The following is a 22,716-nucleotide window of genomic DNA, read 5'->3' as shown; positions in this document are numbered from 1 at the left end:
GTCAAAGGAAATACAAATGTGATGAAGACTTTCAAACTAAAGTTAAAGAATACAGTCAAAGGAAATACAAATGTGATGAAGACTTTCAAACTAAAGTTAAAGAATACAGTCAAAGGAAATACAAATGTGATGAAGACTTTCAAACTAAAGTTAAAGAATACAGTCAAAGGAAATACAAGTGTGATGCAGATTTTAAAAAGAAAGTTAAAGAATTTAGCAAGAATAAATACAAATGTGATGCAGACTTTCAAAGCAGTGTAAAAACACAAGGCATGCAAACATATATTTCTAAGAAAAATCAGACATATTCCATGGATTTTGTCATCGAATCTTTTAGAAAAAATGTCAAAACAGGCCCTCAATTTGTTTGCTCAGTTTGTCATCGCCAGCTTTTTCGAAAGCAAGTCATTGAATGTAAACATGATACGTACACAACCAGTCTAACTGTTGTTGCTTTGGCTAAAAAATGCATTACAGAAACATATTTACAGACATGTAATGAAGAATGTGATGATAACTGCACTGCTCATATTCAATCATCTAAGTTGTGGATATGTCACACATGTCACCGTAAAATATGTGCTGGTAGAATGCCTGAACAAAGTGTAGCCAATAATTTGCATTTGGAAGCCATTCCTTCTCAGCTACAGTGCTTAAATTCTCTTGAGCAACACTTAATAGCGAAACATATTCCTTTTATGAAACTTTTGGCATTACCAAAAGGTGGACAAAATGGTTGTCATGGACCTGTCGTTTGTGTTCCATCTAATGTCAATCAAGTAACAAACATGCTTCCAAGAAATGATGGAAATGATTTAATGTTACGAATTAAACTGAAACGCAAATTAACATACAAGGGGCATTATGAATATAAACATGTACATACAAACCATGTCTATAATGCCTTAGAGTACTTAAAGTTAAATAACAAATGGTATCATGACATTAGCATCAATAAAGAATGGGTTAACCCTCTGGACAAAATAGACGATGTGCAAGTCAGTCATCATCAACAAAATGTCATCAGTGACACACTCCAAAATGCGGAAAATACTGATCATACACATATGGAAATTTGCAATAATAATAACACAACATCTCAAGTTGACACAACTGTTGGAGATGTAAATAAAAACAGTGAAATATGTATTACTGCTGTGCCAAATGACATGGTTAGTGAACCAATGCAAACAACAAGCGTTGCTAATGAAAGAAAAAAGAACACAACGGAAAATGATTCAGAAAGTGATGATCCTGAAGAAGAGTTGACATACACTGAACAAACACATGGAATGTTTCTAGACACATGTTTACAACCAGTAGATATTGCTCAAGAAGTGTTGGATCAACATTTTGACTCTGTGTTATCAGTTGCCCCTGCTGAGAACAATCACCCCATTAAACTGTTAGAAGATGCTACAAATGAAGGAAAATGTTTTCCTATGTTATATCCAACGGGAGCTCCTACTTTTCATGACCATCGCAAAGAAAAAATAACCCTGGCAAAATATTTAAACACGCGTCTACTAAATGCTGATGGCAGATTTGCTAAAAACACGGACTTTATATTCTATGCGCAGTACATATCAGAGGTGCAACAAGTTTTGTCAAATGTATCAATTGCCATGCGCAAAGGTTTAGGCACTGAATTGCCGTACAAAGAGCAACCCAATTTTCTAACTGATGCAGAATCTTTAAAACGAGTGTTAAAAAATGACGAACACCCCCCTTTTGGCAATCTGCACAAAAAGATCTGTTTGCTATGATACGCCAACTCGGAATCCCCACATGGTTTTGTTCGTTTTCCTCAGCTGACATGCGCTGGCCTGAAATGATAACAACACTCAGTCATGAACAAAATAAAAATGTTCCTACAGATGAACTGACTTGGTCAGAGAAATGTGCCTTGTTGAAACAAAACCCAGTTACAGCTGCAAAAATGTTTGACCACAGATGGCACAGTTTCTTGAAAGATGTGATCATGTCTCCAGCTGCTCCTATTGGAAAAATATCGGACTACTTTTACCGTGTAGAATTTCAAAACAGAGGCTCCCCTCATTGTCATTGCTTGTTCTGGGTGGAATCAGCCCCTCAAATTGACAAAGACCCTGATGATAAGGTTGTAGACTTTATTGACAAATATGTATCTTGTGAACTGCCATCATCCGACGATGAAGAAATGTGTGAGATTGTCAACACAGTGCAAAAGCATAGCACTAAGCACTCAAAAACCTGTAGGAAAAAGAAAACTGAATGTCGGTTTAACTTCCCACGACCCCCATCTTGTCGAACATTTATTGATCTTATTGTCAAACCTGCACAAAATCAATGCAATACAGAACAATCACATCAACCAATGACTGAGAAAGATGAATTGAGAAAACTGATGACACCAGACATGGCTGAAAAGATTTTGAAAATGGTCAGAACAACTTTACTAAATAGTGATCAAACATTTGAATCGCCAGAGGAACTCTTTGAAAGCATCGGAATTTCACAATTGCTTTTTGAAATTGCAAATTCACAACTAACCAATAAAACCAACGTTGTTTTAAAAAGAAAGCCCGGTGACATTTGGATTAACCAATTTAACAAAGACCTGTTACGAGCTTGGAATGCCAATATGGATATTCAGTACATTGTGGATGCATATTCTTGTGTAGTGTACATTATTTCTTATATATCCAAAGCAGAGAGAGAAATGGGATTGTTACTAGATTGTGCACAAAAAGAAGGAACTAAAGGCAATCTGGATGCCAAAGCTGCATTCAAATCACTTGGCAGTGTTTACCTTCATAATAGAGAAGTGTCTGCACAAGAAGCAGTATACAGACTGACTGGAATGCATTTAAAGGAATGCTCACGCAAAGTAACTTTCATACCAACAGGAGAACACCCTATGCGCATGAGTTTACCTTTGAGTGTATTGCAAGACAGAAAACTAAATGACAACAATGAACAAAACACTATATGGATGACAAGTGTAATAGAGAGGTATAAACATAGACCACAATCACCACCGTTCCAAAATATGTGCCTTGCCACGTTTTGCTCAGAATATCGAGTCTTGAGTCAAAGTGAAGTCCCAGCTAATCCAAGCGAATCTGTCATTCAACTTCAGGACAAATATGGTTACATTAAAAAAAGGTTGCGCACAGAACCAGCTGTTATTAGATATGCAAGACTGTCACCCACAAAAGATCCAGAAAAATACCATCATAGCCAGCTCCAATTGTTTTTGCCCCACTATGAAGACTGTCAATTGAAACCACATCCTTTTGTATCATTCGAAGAGTTTTACAATGTTGGAATTGTACGTGATTTCAGTGATAACATAGACACAGTTAAAGAAATTATTGAGAATAATAGGTCTTTGTATGAACAAAATTCTGACAAACTAGATGATGCTCAACTTGTCATGGAACAACAGGGTGATTTGGATGATGCATGGGCACATATTTGTCCGCAATCTGAAATGGAACGGCTTCAGTGTTTACAATCACAGGACATAATTCATGATGAAAATGATTTACAGCCCATTTCTGAAAATATTCCAGACTTGACAGAAACTGTGCCTATGACGGGTAACATAGAAGTTAGAAAAACATTTATGACTAAAGAAGCAGCATGGGACATAATGAGATCTTTAAATGATGAGCAAGCGCGCATATTTTACAAACTACGTCAGTGGAGTTTAGAAACAGTATGGGGACAAAAACCACAACCAATACACCTTTTTGTCACTGGTGGAGCAGGTACAGGAAAAAGCCATTTGATAAAAGCCATACATTATGAGTTGTCACAAATTCTAGTGCAACTATGCACAAACCCTGATGACACTACAGTGCTATTAACAGCTCCTACAGGCGTTGCCGCATATAACATTAATGCTGCTACAATACACAATACTTTTTGTATTGGCACAGATGTGCGATTACCTTACCAGCCGTTAGGTGAGGAAAAGATCAACTCTTTACGAGCAAAACTTTCCAATTTGCAATTACTGATCATCGATGAAATATCAATGGTAGACACCAGACTGTTTGCATACATTCACGGAAGACTAAGACAAATAAAACAGTGCGGAGATCATTCTTTGTTTGGAAAAGTTAGCATTGTTGCGGTTGGAGATTTTTACCAGTTACCACCTGTTAAAGGGAAACCTCTGTACAGTGATATGCCAGGACTAAACATTTGGAACGATCACTTTGAAATTGCAAATTTGACACAAGTTGTGAGACAAAAAGATTCTACTTTTGCTGAGCTGCTGAATCGCATACGTGTCCATGAAAAATCAACTCCTATGTTGCCTGCAGACGTTGAGATATTGAAACAATGCGAAACAGGAGGAGTCTTGAATGTATTGCACATTTTTGCAACAAATAAACAGGTTTGCTATTATAACTCTGAAATGCTCAATTCAATTTGCCCAAATGCTATAACTATTGAAGCACAAGACTTTGAGCGAAATCCAAAAACAGGACGTATGGAAAGAAAGAATGGCCACCACAGCAAAGTTTTTAATACCTGTCTTAAGCCAAGTGTCAATGTGGGAATACAAGCTCGCATCATGCTGACTAAAAACATTGATGTTTTAGATGGACTTGTTAATGGTGCTTTCGGGACAGTTTTCCAAATCATGTTTGATACAGACAAATACTTTCCCTCTTTAATACATGTTGAATTTGATGATGGCAAAATTGGACAACTGCAAAGAGCTAAAATAACTACACCAAACAATACTCATCGAAACATCACAATCATTAAACCCGTAGAAGACAGAGTCTCAAACAATGGTGGAATACGGCGGCAGTACCCATTACAATTAGCCTGGGCTTGTACCGTACACAAAGTTCAAGGTTTAACAGTTAACAGTGCAGTGGTAAACTTGAAAAAAATATTTTCACCAGGACAAGCTTACGTCGCTTTAAGTCGTGTCTCTTCTCTGTCAGGCTTAGTAATTGAAGACTTGAAAGAGTCAAAGATTTATTGCAACAGTAATATCAAAGATGTTCTTGCAACAATGCCAACATTCATCTCCAAAAACTCACCTTCAACCACTCCATTATTCACAATTGCTTTTCATAACATTCAAAGTCTCAATGCACATTTTAAAAACATGCAAGCAAACAACAGTATTTTGAAATCACAATGCATTTGTGTTGCTGAAACATGGCTTCAACCAAACTTTCCAACTGAACATTTACTTTTACCTAACTTCACGTTTTACAACAACACACGTTTCAATTGTTACAGTCCAATAAACAGTTTCACCAAGACTTTAAAACTTCAGGCAGATGGTGGTGTTGGAATATATTGTCAAACAGATCAAAACATTGAAGTCAACACACCATGTAATACAAATCTGGAATCATTAGTCTTCCACGTTCCACAGTTTCAATTAATCGCTGCAGTTCTATACAGGCCCCAAACATACCAAGTTGACATATTTAAAGAAAATCTATTACATCTTATTGCTGAAATTAACACATTTCCAGGAGCTAAAATGATCATGGGAGACTTTAATGAAAATCTGCTTACTTCTAAAACAATACAAACTGTTTTTGAACAACACCATTACATTCAATTAGTTGACTTTTCAACCACTGATGCTAACACAATAATAGATCATGTATACACAAAAGATGTCCAATTTCAAATATCGCTTGAATTGTTGTCAACATATTACAGTCATCATAATGCTGTACTAATTCACATAAATTAACTACACTTTAATGAATGTTAAAACAAAAGTCATAGCTTAAGTAAATCAACGTAGTATACACATTAACTAATATATTTTCAAACACACTATTTGTACAGCAGGTGAGAAATAAATTATATCATATTAAATAATGAATTTCCATATTTTTCTGTTAATTTATGAAAAAACACTTCAAGGACTTATATGACATTAACATGTCAACATGTAACAGGTAACTTGTGCTTTGTATATTATAAGCTTCATGTATTGTACAATGTTATGACACTTATTTGTATGAAATTACTAAATGTTAAAGTGCTATAACAACATGTTTTGTAGTCGTGTTGATATTTAAATATCATTCTGTAATTTTCTCTCCCAGCCTTCTGGCAGCACACACACACACACACACACACACACACACACACACACACACACACACACACACACACACACACAATGCTGTGCAATACTTTTCTCATCAGCACACTAATCCTTGTGCTTTAAAATGTTGGACTACATTCAACCACCCAACATCTGAAACCTCAAGTACCACATCAGGTAATGTAAATGACACATTTCATATGTTTTTACTGTAATAAAGCTTACGTTACACACCACACTCATACAATTTTCATGTTTGCTTTTCAGCAATCACCTCAAACCTTCAAGCCATGTGGACCTATCACTGCTTCCATCATTCATCAACCTTGATTTGGCAAGACTAAAGCAACTTCAATTACAAGGTAGGTAATTACTTACTTACAATCGTATTCTTTCTGGGGCAAACATTTATTTTCTTTCTATATTGTTTCACTGCATTAAAATATATATTTACGTATCACTAAAGGAGCCTTGTCCAGATACCAAACACAGCATTGAAATCTTCTTGCTGAATCCTTATGCTTTGAAATGGTGGATTTCATTAAACCAGCCAACTACTGAAAACTCTCCCACCACCACTACTACATCAAGTAAAGTATATTATACATTTACCAAGTTTTTATTGTAATAAAGGTCACATTGTAAACATGATTCTCTTAAAATCTTAATGTTATGCTTTTCAGCTACCCACTTCAGGCCTTTAAACCTTGTGGAAGTACCAATGGTTTCATCATTCAGCAATTTCAGTCTGGAAACACTAAAACACCTGCACTAAAAAGTATGCTTTTATACCTACCTACTTACAATTAACAATTAGTCTCTCTTGGGGCAAAATGTCTGTTCTACCTAAATTGTTTTACTGCATCAACTAAATATTTATGTATAATTACAGGAGCCTAGTCCAGATTTCAACCAAGCATTGAGATATTCTCGCTGAATACCCTGAGAAACTACTATTACTAAACTGACAACTAAGATGTCTCCTGAACGCTGGCTGATAAGACCCTACTCCTTCCTACCTTGTGGTAAATATATTTATAATTTATTTTTCTTTGGATTTCACAATCCATACACTGTAAACATATTAACATGAAGACAAAACACGTAGTTACAGCATAATAGTACCTAGTAATCCTATACACAAAATATTGTACAGTACAACATGTACAACATATATATTTCAACAAACACAATCACATATTTGCTTAAAATAATTCACCTATACACTGCTTACTGTCAATAACATATTTGTAACACATGCAAATGTCACAAATGCACCTTTTAATGTTTCATTTATTCAATATTTTGTTTATATACATATACATGTTTGTCTATTTTGTGTTTCCACACAGGCTAACTACAATTATCTAAAATGTGAAGCATAACTCAATGAAAACTCTGGACCACTGGATACAACATCAACAACTGGATGTACAGATATCAAAGAAGTCTGTGGCTGCCTGAAATTTCACAATGGACCATGTGTTTTAAATCCACCCTACTTAACAACCTTCTAATTCATAACAATCCAAAGTCACACATGAGAATTGTATTGCACTCAATATTACACATTACACGATTGCAGCATACAGTACATCACATTTTGTATTATATTGTGTCAGCATAGAATATGTAGAAAGACACACATTACACAAATTTAACACTGCAAATACATTCCACAATCATTGCACAATTTTTCCCCACTTTTGTTCTCATTTACATTTTACTATAATACATGTGTTTCTGCATTTGTGCATATTTCGTTTCTTGTTACCGTAGCTATATATACAACAAGCTACCTTAAAACAAATGACATATGAAATGTTTCTATTTCTGAATTCCCACTTAAACATTTTTAACACCACTTCCCTTACTTAATATTGATAACAGTTTTCAATGCAATTTTCTTTGTTAATATGTCAAATTTATACCTTTACCAAATAAAATACTTGTATTCTTACACAACTGCCTCTTGCCCCCTATTTCAAAAACTAATTCAATTACTAGACATGAGGCAAGGGAAAGCCCTTCACTCTGCTTAACAGTATGTTTTTTTTTGTATATGTCAGATTTTCCAACTAAACAACTCAATTCCACTAACCAGTTCCCTTATTGATAAACTGGTAAAACACAGGCTTAACAGTTTCTTATTGTATTTTTTCTCTTTTTAGTTATCAGTGAAATATAGATTTGCAAAGTTACTAGCTCTGTGCACAAGTGTAGTAACGAACATCTGCTGTAGCCAGTGATGGCAAAAATATGCCAATAAAATGTTGGCAAATCAGTTTCCGGTTTCCTTGAGGCAATCACCCGCGTCGCCAAAAATGTCCAGTTTTAGTTGATGTCTCCAAGACCTGCTTAAAATAAGCATCAGTGATGTCCATTGAATTGTAAATGCCTGGTCCCTGCTCCAGAAAGCAAGCAAAACAAGGGATTCAAACTCTACATATTGAGTTATCTGCACAACTATGAAATTAAGTAGTTTAATGTGATGTGCCGGCCAGCTAGCAAATAAGCTAGTTACTGACGTGTTTATTTTTAGTGTAATATAGAAGCTTGTTTTTCTTCATTTTACACGCAAACTATCCGTTTATATGATTTATCATCTGTATTTCTGTAATTCTCAGTTTCTAATAAAAATCAGGACGAGTCGTGGTCAGGGCATTGTGCTACAGCTCCATAAAAAAGCTGAGAAACCTCACTGTTTGAGTGTATGGTGAAGTTAGGATTGATAACGACACACAGCTGTACCTGTTGTTCCCCCCAACTGATCCGGGAATCTCAGCTAGGATCAAGGCCTGCCTCACAGACATCTCCACCTGGATGACCAAGCACCACCTCCAGCTGAACCTAGCCAAAACAGAACTTCTCATCATCCCGGCCAAACCCTCCATCTTCCACAATCTGTCAATAACCCTGATATGTTCATCCTCTGACAGGAACCTCAGGGTTCCCATGGATGACGAGCTCTCCCTCACAGTTTACAATGCTGCAGTCTCCCCTGGTCGTGTAGATTCACCCTCTACAACTTCTGTAAGATCAGGGGATACCTGTCTGAGCATTCCACCCAGCTGCTAGTCCAAGCACTTGTCGTCTCCAAGTTAAACTACTGCAACTCACTGCTCGCCACTCTACCAGCATGCGCAACCCGCCCTCTCTAGAGAATTCAGAACGCAGCAGCCCGCCTGGTCTTCAATCTACCCAGACGCTCCCATGTTACCCGGCTCCTCATCTTTCTCCACTGCCTACCCATCACAGCCCGTATCAGATTCAAGACCCTGGTACTGACCTTCCGAGTGCTGAACGGGACTGCACTTGACTACATCAAGTCTCTCCTCCAGCCTTACACCCCCACCTGCCACCTACAGTCTTCTTCTGACAACCACCTGGTAGTCCCACCGCTCAAGACCGCTTGGTCCCAACACAAGCTCTTCTCCTGTCTAGCCCCCAGTGGTGAAGTCAACTCCCCACCTCCATCAGAGACACTGACTGTCTCACCACCTTCAAGAAAAGGCTCAAGACACTTGTTTCTGATTCCACTCATGGAAGTTCTATGTTCCACACAAAAGAACACTCTGATGTCTTCGGGAGACAAAGCAAACAGTTTTAGTCCAAAGAAGTTAGTAAAATGATACATTTAAAGCTGCTGTCTTAGCGACTCTAATTCCCTCAACATATCTTCATACTGCTCCCAATCCAGACATACAGTACCGCTGACCCCAGAGTCGTGGTCAACAACAATCAAGACCATAACATGTTGCTCAATGTCCTCCTCTGGCTCTGCTGGGTCAGGTTCTGGACTTTGTGGTCAAGATCAACGCTCCCAAACACCAGCATGTGACTTATTGGTATTGGTACTTATTGGTATCCACTCAAATAACAAAGGAACAGAGCCTGCTGCTAAAACCCGTCTACCCTTAGCAGTAGTGATGATTTCATGGTCTTGGAAATGTCAACTCCATACCTTGATGTGTGGGGTCACCAGAATTCCACCCTCCTTATTTTGTGCAGCCACAGCGAACAAAGGCAGGTGTCTTTTGAGAAACAATGGAAGGGCAAATGGCTGTTATAACGACCAACCCACAGTAGCTTGAAACTTAAATGAGTCACGTACATTATATTTCTTTTTACTTAATTTTTTCCATACAACAGCACCACTCATCTTGTTGTTTGTTCCCAGATTGAGACAGTAACCAAAAACTGATTTGCCAATTTCTGGCTACACCAAAAGTTTGTCACTACGCTTGTGCACTGAGCTAATTCTAAACCAAATGTTATTAGTTTTCAATTATACACTTTAACTTTAATTCATGGTTGACAAATAATAATGAGTCTTTTCAACTGTACTAACCTTTTAGAATAACTTTTATACAAAAGCCAGTGTTTAGACTATAAAGCAATGGTTAACATAATGCTGGTTTTAATATATATTGTAATTTTCTGTATTATTGTGCCATTTGAATACTGTATTTTTTTGTATCTTTCACTGCAGTCAAATAAAGCTTCCTCTGCAAGCTTCTAGTATAAAGCAATTCTACATCCAAACATCAATAAAAGAAGAAATCACCCTTTGCCATGCTTTCCCCTGAGCCTGCCACTGGCAAACACTATACAGTGTCTCCTCACTCTTCAACAAATTAATAAACAAAGAAAATACTTTTGTCAGTAATTAGTAATAGGTAACTGTGTTGTCTTGCTGTGGCTCACAGTCTCACAAAGCAAATAACATACGTTACAGGTTCAAATAAACACTACAGCTAAATCATAGCTAAAACATAAACATCATCTTGAGAGTAATGTCTGTGCAATGCACCAATATTCTATTTATGATTCATGATTTCATCATAACAACCAGTTACAAAACACCAGACTGACATTACTAGCTCTTAACTGACATTGTGAGTGAATGTATATGGTAAGATGGGGAAATAAACCCAACACAGAAAGTCCCACAGCTGTCCCCCACCCAATATGTGATTGACTATTTTGTTCTTCATAACAATAATTGTTTGTATAATATGAAATATATAAACAATAAATAGCCAAAATAGCAACACGTGTATTTGAGTACAGCAAATAATGTAAAAAGCACATTCATTGTGTATGAATATGGACAAATAAGAAAACAAAAAGCTAGAACAAAAGACAAAAGAGTTATCACAGAATAACACAGCACAAACACAAACTTCAATAACAATGCTCAACAATTTTTTTTTTTGTAATCTTTTAATTTCTCACTCAGTAAAAAACAATATTAAGTAGCATGACCAATTACAGGTACATTTTCTACAGGAAACATACGTTGGAAATATTTAAACATTGAGTACAATTGAAAAAATAGTAAGAAAAGTAATAAACTACAAATTTAGAGTATCATTTGTTAGCAAATTCTTATTTTGTAGTTTGACAGTTGTCAACCAGTGAAAAAGAAAATTAAGCAGCATTTCCAAAGTTTTCATCTACATTCAAACATGAAACCTACTTGAAAAACATTTAGCAATTTGTGGATCAAGTTCCAAAAAATAGAAAGATACAAATTAAAACAACAGTATCATTGCTTAGCAAATATTTTTTTTGTGTTCTCACAGTTACTTCAGTTAGTAAAATGTAATTTTAAACAGCATAATTATTATAACCATTTCTATAAGAAACATTGCAATAAAACTGCACTATACAAGATTTAAAATGATTAAACAACCTATGACAAAGCTGACCATTTGAATAGCATGATTTCTTGATTCTTAACTATTGAAACAGGACTAAAACGGCTAGTTTACACTGGGCTCAAACAGGTTTTAAATATCGAAGCTGTCTGGGCTATCTGGTGAGTGTATCAAAAAAGAAGGTATTTCCTGATTAAGAAGAACCATTTTTTGAGTTTCCTGTTCATCTAACTGAGCACTTGTACTGGGCTTTGGCTGATCTTCATAGAAAGAAACAGCAATTGCACGTTTGCCTCGAGCTAGGATTTCAATTTTGTCGTGCTGCATGACATTCTGCACAATGTGATCACTTGCATTTGAGACATTTGCGTCAACTGTTACTAGTGACCGAAGTAATTTGTCATCTACAATGAATTCAAGCTGGTTATCTTTTTTATCTTGTACAACAATTGTACCCATCAGCGAACTTGTTAATTTGTTGTTTTTACAGTATTTACTGCACCGCTCACACCTTGTCATTAAGGTGGCACTGTTCACATTTGGGAGTGCATGGCGCTGAGGACACAAGTAATTGGCTGTTACTTCCATCTGAAGAATCTCTCCCACTGTGAGCTCTGCATCATTTCTTACTGCTGGTGAAGCTTCCCCTGCATCTTCAGCAACGTTAAAAGTGGTCTGTGGAGTGGTGGTTAGCACAAGTTTGCTGTCAAAGAAACGCACACACACGTCTGAAAAGTGATACCACTTGTGTATCAGCAGTGTATCATTGCCCCAAACAGTCAACATCATGGATGCAGTCTTGTCAGAGACAGCATATTCTGTCTTGTCCATCACTTTGTGCTTCCTGGTTGTTGCTTGACCCTTGCTTCTCTGCTCCATTACTTTCACCAGCACATTTACCTGCGCACACATAAAACATTGTAAAAACATGTTATTTAAAAGAACACATTGTTTGACAGATATTTCATCCAAATAACTGCTACTTTTCAGAAGAATTGTCTATAGCAAAGTAATAGTCACTTTTTAAAAAACCACACTGAAACAGCAGCACTTGTTATATCTATGATAAAAGGAAAGCACTGTTATGTTTTAAACATTGTTAAGCAGTGAAATGTACTCACTATTTGATGCTCCCTGGCTTCAGTAAGGATATCTGTTATCAATTTTGTCTGCTGCTCCGTTTGAGGTAACTGGTCAAAACAGAATCCCAAGTTCCGCACACATGTCAGCTGACATCTTTCATTGATTAAAATATTTTGCTGCCCTTCATTCTGGCGTGATGGAGCCATCGTTATGTCTCGAATTTGGACTGGGCTCCTTTAAATGGAAAGATAAAGAAGTAGAAAAAACATGTGTGATTAAGGGGAAACAAACATGTTAAATAGCAGCATACTCAATTGAAAACAAACATGTTAAACAGCAAGATAGTCAGTCAAGATAGAATTGTAATTCTAACAATTCATTGTGTAATTCTAACAATGTCTGTGTTTACTATGTTAACAAACCAAATTAAGTGTTTACAAGTTACTTGCCTGTCTTTTTCAGCACACACAAACCAATTGTGTTTCTGTGGCGTGAAGATGACCATGTTGGTGGTTTTGGTAGCTTCTTGAAGTAATGCAGTAAAGTATTTCTTCGAAGTGCCTTGTTTTACTTCAGACACCCGGTGAATGAAACCCTCAGCTTCAAGCTTCATTTTCTTTGGTGTTGTCATGATGATCTAAAGAAAAATTGAACACAATTCATGACTAAATTATACACTGATTAACAATTGCAACAGCTAACATTGAAGGCATTTGTAGATGTGTATTTCCTAAAAAAGACAACATTTACGATGGACAATGGAGTCATTAGATATTTTTTCCCTTTTTTTTTACTGGAGCTAAATTTCAAATGTTATAAGCACCGATAAAACATCTTCAACATTTAATTAAAGAACAATTTACTTCATTACTTAATATATTAATTTAAATTAATTATCTTTGAAAAAGAAACGCAATATCTCAGTTAACGGTTGAAAGAGCAATGCAATATAACCACAATTACAAACACACGTGTGCTTACACATCTTGCAAGTCACAATTGAATTCGGCTGAAAAAAAACAGGAAACTTAAAAACGTTCTTAATAATGTCAAGTGATCCTCTCATTTAGACTAAATGATAACAACAATAACCCAACGTACTATAGCCTATTACTCTATGTTAAGCTCCAAGTACAACATTTGCGCTAGTTATGCAAAATAAATTGACGCATAAACTGTTACTTACAAACTTACCTCTGTACATTTAACAAATAATCAATAGAAGCCTTTTCCCCAGTCAACTTTTATGTCTAGCAAGACTGCTAATTTATTAAAACTATATTACAAATTACCAAAAAGCTTGAGAAGTTTATCAGCTTTAAAATTCAACGTACATTGCAACTACAGTTAGCCTTTAGGACATGCTTCTGGGCAAAACATAACGAGCGGATATTTTCACTTCGTTACCAAATGCATCTAGTATTGTTAGTTTCAGTAGGCTACACGAGCAAATTACTGGAATAATTGAACAATAACAAAATCGCTTTTTGTAAATCGAAATCTAAGTTGTTTTCAAGCTTAGCCTACTAAATGTTGTAAACTGAACCAACATCGAAACTTTTAAACAAAAGAATAAACTTGCACAGTTACACAGTTAATCATTTATCGTCGACTAAACAATTGTTGATTAGATACAATAAGAATTTACCTTGGAAAGTTCTTGTTTCTCTTGAAGTGTCTTTACAGCGGTTCCAATGAAATGATGATACTGTTGACTCTCCACAGGTAACTTGTATCATGTAAATTTGATCATGCGCATTAGGCCTACTAAGGGGACAAAGCTCACACCAATCACGTTCAGGAGATTTCTGCATTTGCTGTTCTTATGGAAGATATTTGGACAATTTTAAAACATTGCACTCAAATTATCTTGTAAAGTTAGCAGAGAACAAAACACTTTGTTGTTTGACTACTAACCAAAACACTTTGTTGTTCGTATAAGAACGTGTTTGACACATTACAAATAACATTTCAATAATACGTCTGATGTAAAACTATTTAACATGCTTTGTTTTAAATTCGGACATTTCCATGGCCGTAGGTAGATATAAACATGCAGGAATTTCTGAGAAATATTGAAGATTTTACATTGCTTAAACACTGAGCAATAAGCATGTCATGATAGCATAAAGAAAGTGATCACTGAAAAGCCAAAACCATAAAATACATGTTCTACCAATACAACCAACATGGAACATACATTATTTTATGTTTGAATATGACATATAGTATAATCTAAAAAAGGTAGGAAGACAATTGTTTTGCTAAAATATGTTGTGCTGTATGATGTAAATATAAAAAAATACAATAATGGTGACTGGTGACAGTAGTCTGATTAAAACAAAGTCTTTTGCAGCTCTATCAGACAGAAAGGTAACCAATCACGAATGCAAAGTAGATAGTTATTCCCCTCAAAGCCTTTCTCTTGTTTTCTTTCTAATGGTAATTTGTTAAGGTGCGAGGACAGACTGCTTGGAGTCAACAAAAGGATACCAGAGTAAAGGGCGATATCTGCCATTGCTCCATTTTGTGTATGGAGCATATAACATTTTTATGTAATTGTGATAGATAAACACATAAAATTTGTCAACAGGTATATATTAATTCACATGTAAATAAATGTTCCATATTATGTCCCATATATATTGTTGTATCATGTCTCCACACAAAAATTGAACAATGGAAGATATCCACCCATTCCTGTGTATTCTTTTTGTTGACTCCAAGCAGTCTGTCCTCACACATCAACTCGTATAACTATCTACTTTGCATTCATGATTGGTTACCTTTCTCTCCAACAGAGCTTCAAAAGACTTTCATTTTAAACAATCAGACTCCTGTCACCAGTCACCACCATTTTACACTTTTTACATTCAAAACAAAGATACACCAACATTCCACATGAACTAACCTTAAAGGCAAACCTTTCATGATTCAGTTATGTACTTCCTGAAGTTTTCCACATTATGTACTCTAGCATGAGTCAATCATCAAGCATCAATGAAAAACCCCATTTATATATTTATAAACAATCGATTGATATTGGCCGAACGCTCTTAGAACGCTCCTAAGAAGCTCTTAGCGTTAAGAGCTTCTTAACAAATCTGGGAAACCCGGCCATTGTGCACAACCAAAATAAGTGCCAAAGGGAAGAACCACAAGAGCATGTAGTTAAACAAGTTACAATTAAAGAACATGAATCGCTATAAGTGCAAGTTTACCTGTAGAAAAGCAAGCAACAGTAAAAAATATTTCAACTATTTAAATCAGTTACCACAACCAACAAGAGTACTTTGTAACGTGTTACTAAACCAGATACCAACAAAACGTATCCCTGTATTTGTCACTAACTTTTCTCTTCTTACTCATCCAAACTCATTAACATTGACACTGTCTTCCTCATTATATGCCATCACCAGCACAACCATTATGCTCTCTCATGTGTATTATACTTGTTACGCATTAGAACCATAGCTAGAAGTCTAAGTACCTACAAACATGTCTAAATGTACAGTAATTAATGTCACATATTTTTTTACATTTCAAGCTTGTGTTGTGCGTCGCTGTCTAAAATAGTACATTTACATTTAGCAGACGCTCTTATCCAGAGCGACTTACAGTAAGTACAGGGACATTCCCCCAAGGCAAGTAGGGTGAAGTGCCTTGCCAGAGGACACAAACGTCATTTGGTTGGCATAGCCGGGAATCGAACTACAAACCTTCTGATTACTAGCCCAATTCCCTCACCGCTCAGCCACCTGACTCCCCAATAGTACAGCATAAAGATTATGACTGAAAACTAGTTGGCACTATGGCTACTTAACTTGCCAAAAACATTTGAACAAAACATCATATGAACAATTGAGAGGAAATTGTGTCTCATTTAAGGTGTTTTAATCCGTTCTGCATCATAATCTGTTTCCATACAATTGAAACAGGGCTATATCAACAAATGTGTGCACTCAAAAATAAATTTCAAAACGCTTTTCCTTTCCGACTCATTCAAACTATCCCCTCAGTTAACAGCAGCTAGCTTGCTCGTAACACAATTTACCAGATTCACCTTCTCCACACAATGCTCTACACTGACTGACACGAAATAGTCGCATGTAACATTGTTACTCACAATGACCACTTCCAGCAAACTTTATTAAATGAACCATTTCCCCCTAAATACATTTAATGTCAACCTTATTTCATTTATGAAAGCAGATTTTCTATTAGTAGATACTGTTTGAATCGTGATTCCATCTTCAAAACTGCCGTTGTAACGTTGTTAAAAGCTTGTTTAAAAGAGGTTTACCTTGTTTCAAATGAAGTGGCTAATGAATGAATACAATATGAATATTGTATTCATGTCAACCTTATTTCATTTATGAAAGCAGATTTTCTATTAGTAGATACTGTTTGAATCGTGATTCCATCTTCAAAACTGCCGTTGTAACGTTGTTAAAAGCTTGTTTAAAAGAGGTTTACCTTGTTTCAAATGAAGTGGCTAATGAATGAATACAATATGAATAGCCAAATAATTAAAATGTCACTAAAAAGAAAACACTAAAGAAACCTTTAACTCATAGCCTATAGGTTATAACAATTTTTACAGCGGATTACCCAATATCTTCGTTTGGTCCCATTTTTCAACTAGAAGTGCTATAGCTTATCACTCACTATTCCCTCTAGCAGACAAAACAAAAAACAACCGTTTCATTCCACAATATAGCCTACTTTACATAGGCCTATTAAGAATTGTTAATGAGCGGCAACACATTTAGGCTATGCTTATAAATCTACACAATCTTCACAAATCATAACAAGGCTTTTTTTATATGAAATAAAAGCCTATGTTAAGTTATCTGACTTAACATAGGCTTAACTTGGCGTGGAAGTATAAGCGTAAAATGTGTTTTATAAGCATTTATTTTTTACATGTGCGCCAACTATGTTTATCCGTCTCTGCACATTATACAACGAGGCTGACGACATAAACACAAGTATGAAAAACTGTAACACCTCAAATATAACAGCCAATGCTATTACCGTAATACATTGATAACAGCGTCATCTATAATTCAACAATACAGATAAATCAGTTGACACAATTACAGTTAAAAACAAACCAATGTGCAGACAAGCATACCCTAGAATTACCCCAGAACAAGTACCCTCTCTATTTATTATAAAAATATTTTCTTACAATAACCTAACACATTTCCAAAGATTGACACCAAGCAATCTTTGAATATTAGACACACATCAAGACATTTATGGACATCTAAACAAATGAAAAAGGCTTTACTGTCAATTTGATCAAAACACTTCAATCATCTATTTCCAAAGACTATAGGACAAAACAAGTCAACTATCTGAAAACAGTCACTGACAACAGTATCTTCAAGAAAATCATTACAAATGAAATTACACATTTCGTTCAATACAAGAATATATATGTCAGTCAATCAAAGTCACATTAATCTATGAACTTCATATGTTCCATAGACAAAAATACACTACAAAAAATGCCTGTTTCATACAAACTGATTACATTTAAGAAAATCTAATTTACCAAAACCATTACAATAATGTTTCATTAATAATAGAACTGATACTCTTATAAATCTGTAGTACATCTAAATCTCTTGCCAATGTTCAAACAGTACAACATTTTTGTCCAACTACACACATATGTAATATGCAAACTTGCCTAAATGCAAGGAAACATGCCAATTCGAGCCTGCCTTTCTCACCTTAAAGCACAAGCTCCAAATTCTCACTGACTCATCTACGCCTCTGATACACACATGAGCTTGGTGAGACGCACACACATACAAATCTTTCTTGAAAAGATGAACTCACCAGCCCCCACCCCTCACTCCTTGCTTGAGTCAAAAGACCTTATGGATCTCAGTCGCATTAATATAAAATTCTACACATTGTGCACCCTGAAACCACAAGCCACACATAACAACACCAATGCCACACCTTTGCACATAGCTAATACTACACACAGGGGCGCCACCAGGAATTTCGGGCCCCATGGCAAAAATTCAATATGTCTGAGCATTAACCTGCATGCCTTTTTTCAATACTGCTAAAACAATGCTTTATACATCCGCCATTCAAAACTGATCCTCTGATTCTATCACAAATTCATATAAAGACTCTTGACAATGTTTAGTACACACATCTGAGAAAATGTTGCAGTTAAAACAAAACGTTGATTTATTGTCAATATTTGAAATGTGCACGCTTGGCTATTTGCTAGGAATATTTACAAAAAAAATTCTCCCTTTGATCCTCAGTGCGCGCTCCACATTCTCACACACTCAGCCTTTCCCTTGACACGCACAAGCTTGGCAACACGCACACACATCATTTCAGGACATTGTGGGCTGATCAAGTCCCCACTCATTCCTTAGCTTGAAGCGTAGGCCCTTGTGGATCTTGATGGTAATGCATTTTAGAAAAAGTTCTCAAAATCCTGAAACATTGATAGTATAGGCCAGGAGTAACTACCACACCACAAATGACACACCATTATCCATAGGTGGCGCTACGGCCACGCCCCAATTGTCCATTTTCAAAGTGATGGCATTTCCACACCATCAGTCTAAAACGTCGGAAACTATACATGCCTTATTTATAATGGGAACCTATACAGTGGTGACCCATACAGTCCACCATGTACGGTGAACATTTTGAAAACGTACAAATATCTTCTTATGAACCATGACTCCAATTGACTAGAAGTTTTGTTTGATGTGTAGGCCACACGTAGTTATGCTTGTTTGCTACCACAATAGCTATGGGAATAAGAGTGAATGCAATGAAGAGGTTATTGAAACGCAATACTCTGAGTTGGTGCATGTCAGTTTAGGCAGAGGTAGCTTTTTAAACCTCTACAGCCATGCCCCAATTTGCCTATATTCAAAGTGATGCCATTTGCATCCCATTTGTCCCAAAATTCTGAAATTCATTAGATATGCCTTATTTCTCATGAGGAACAAAAAAACCTCAAGAACCTATAACGGGCGCCATATTGGATTTTTCTGTACAATAAAGATTAAGGAAACACGTTTTTTCGCTACTCCTCCTTCAATTCTGGTGCAATCTTCCCCAGAATTGGCACACATCATCGTCAGAGCAACCCTCACTCATGTATTCAACAGATTTTTTATTTTCACAACCGTTTGTCTGGTACAGCTCCTCAGCGCGCGCGTGCTCCACATTCTCACACACTCAGCCTTTCCCTTGACACACGCGCAAGCTTGGCGAGACGCATACACAACATTTCAGGCAATTGTGGGCTGACCAAGCCCCCACTCATTGCTTGGTCTTTAGCAAAGGCCCATGTGGATCTTGGTGGTATTGCATTTCCGATTTTGTATGCAATGGTAAAAAGTTCTCAAAATCCTGAAACATTGATAGTATAGGCCATGAGAAACTACCACACCACAAATGGCCCAATATCACCCATAAGTGACGCTACAGTTGTGACTTGTTTAACTACATGCTCTTATGGTTCTTCCCTTTGGCACTTACTTTGGTTGTTCACAATGTGTGCTTCATGTTTTGGCTACTCGCGATGTTTTTTGGCTATCTTGTTGTTATGATCAGTGACCTATGCACTTTGTAAAGCTCTCTCTTGGAAGTCGCTTTGGATAAAAGCGTCTGCTAAATGAATAAATGTAAATGTAAATGTACAGGCCAAAGATACAAGGCTTTCTGGAATGGGTAGGCTCACCAAGCCCCCACCCTTCACTCCTTGGCTTGAAATAAAAGCCCTTGTGGATCTTGATGGTATTGCATTTCAGATTTGGTATCCCATTGGTAAGTCTGCAGCATGGATTTTTACAGTGACAATTTGTAAAGAATATACATTTTTCAATGGTTTGCAATGTTTGGAGGAATCCGCCATTGCTGCTTGCAGTTATATTTATTATTATTTTTTTATTTTTATTTTTTTGCCCCGTCTTGGTAGCGATTGAGTTGCTTCTATTGGAATTTACGTTCCGTTGCATGGTTTAAGCTTAAATTAAGTTTTTGTGGCGAAAAGTGAAGCTAACGGTGGCTAATTTGCTAGCCACAGTCACTGACGTTACTAACGTCACTGCGTCACTAACGTCACGAAAACACGCGTGACTACCTTTGGCAGAACATTCGTTTCGCATCTGTTAACTTGGGGGATAGCTAGGCTAACTATAGCTTTACTGCAAGGCAGCTGCAGAAACGCCACAAACAAAGAGGCCAGGGTGATAACTATTTACTCATTTTACTTTGTGATATGACACACAATTGTGATGTGTAATGTACAATATAAGCTGATATTATTAAGGAAGTACATCTACTTTCGGAAACAGTAGTCTACTATTTCACTGACATATTAGCATCATGACATTAGCCTGTGTTGCCCGGGCAACACATACTACAGTGGTCTATGATGTATCTGTTTTCAATCGTTAAAATAAACATTCCTCACATATACATTTTCGTTGTAGGATTTATTCTGACATTAGTAAACGATTTGTTGGTGAAATTACCATTACCTGTGGTTTCAAACCAGTGTAGCTCACTGCAACGCTGTAGCCTACTGTACCCGAGACACTAGTGTGAGTAGCTAACAACAACTCCTCAGCTGTTTAAGTCAAACGGCAACAGAACATGCCGTTTCTCGCCTTGGCAAGAAATGAAAAAAGAGAGTACATGCTTTGCTGTGAGAGTCAGGCTGCGCAAATCAGGCATGGATGAAACAAGAGAAAACTGTCATCTAGTTAAACATTGTTATAATATGTGCACTGTAAACTCATATTCTAATTTCTAAATGCTCTTATATGGGTAACATTTGTAACATTTCATCTATCTATTTCTCTTTCACAGTTGGCCCATGAAGCTGTTTCTGAGGTTACAAATGTGTGCCTGAGAGAGAGGAGAAAAAGCAGACTTTGGACTCTAATGTTGATGATCAACCATTAACTAGAGCCATAAAAGCATAAAGACTCAAGCTTCATTCCCTGTCTCTCTATGGTTAATTTTTTCTTTTTACCCTGAAACCCAATGAGGAGGTGGGTGGTAGAATGGGGGATGGTCTGCAGGATCATAACTGATGAGATACTTTCTCAAAACAACTTCTCTACAATCTATATTCATGTTTCCTCTTTACCATATTGATTTAGACAGCCTTCGAATAGGATTGGTCACCCAGTCCCTGCTACTTGTCACCAACTTCCTGATAACTCACATGACTGAAGGTGGCTATGATGTAGTCATTGTTTGGTCTGTTAAACGACTCATCCAGCATCTGTCACTCCATTCAATAAATATAGCACTGTACATATTGAGAGGTACTTTTCATGCATAGTTCTCTTTATGAAGTACAAGTTCATGCTCTGTAATCTAAAGACTAAAATGAATGATACGAAATCAATATTTATACATGCATTTATACACAGATGAACTCCAAGCTCTGGAAATATTTAAAACATGCTATATCTATGACTCTGGGCCCTTACCCTGACTTGAAGGAAAAGTAATTATAGGGTTAAACCAAAACTATTGTTGAGCATTTTGAAATGTAGCATATTCTATTGTATTCAAATGTTTATGTGGACATTAGTTCATTGTCAACTACAGACAAGGTGACAGACAGACAAGATGAATATATAATTTTCCTGTTCACTTTTTGTAAGAATGTACACTATCACTATACAGTAGCTATGATTTATTTACTTTCCTGTACCTTGTACGGGAAGTTGTGTGTGAATTAAACTTCCCTTTTATTGGGTGTGCTCAAGCCTTCGGCGAGAGCACAACCTTTGTTCTCTCACATATATATTATTATTATTTATTTTTTTTTATTTTTTTTTTGCCCCGTCTTGGTAGCGATTG

The 22,716-nt window shown here is 36.4% G+C and overlaps 1 long non-coding RNA gene across 1 annotated transcript; it reads left to right on the top strand.

Moving 5' to 3' along the window:
* Positions 1-6,799: 6,799 nt before the first annotated feature.
* On the top strand, positions 6,800-7,783 carry LOC136959560 (uncharacterized). Its single transcript, XR_010878748.1, has 3 exons — positions 6,800-6,866; positions 6,981-7,113; positions 7,441-7,783. It is a non-coding gene; the product is annotated as an uncharacterized lncRNA (long non-coding RNA).
* The last annotated feature ends 14,933 nt before the right edge of the window (positions 7,784-22,716 follow it).

Source organism: Osmerus mordax, chromosome 16, assembly GCF_038355195.1.
Source record: "Osmerus mordax isolate fOsmMor3 chromosome 16, fOsmMor3.pri, whole genome shotgun sequence".
In the NCBI taxonomy this organism is placed as follows: Eukaryota; Metazoa; Chordata; class Actinopteri; order Osmeriformes; family Osmeridae; genus Osmerus; species Osmerus mordax.
Note: the sequence above shows the minus strand (reverse complement) of the source record. Positions and strands in the feature narration are given on the sequence as shown.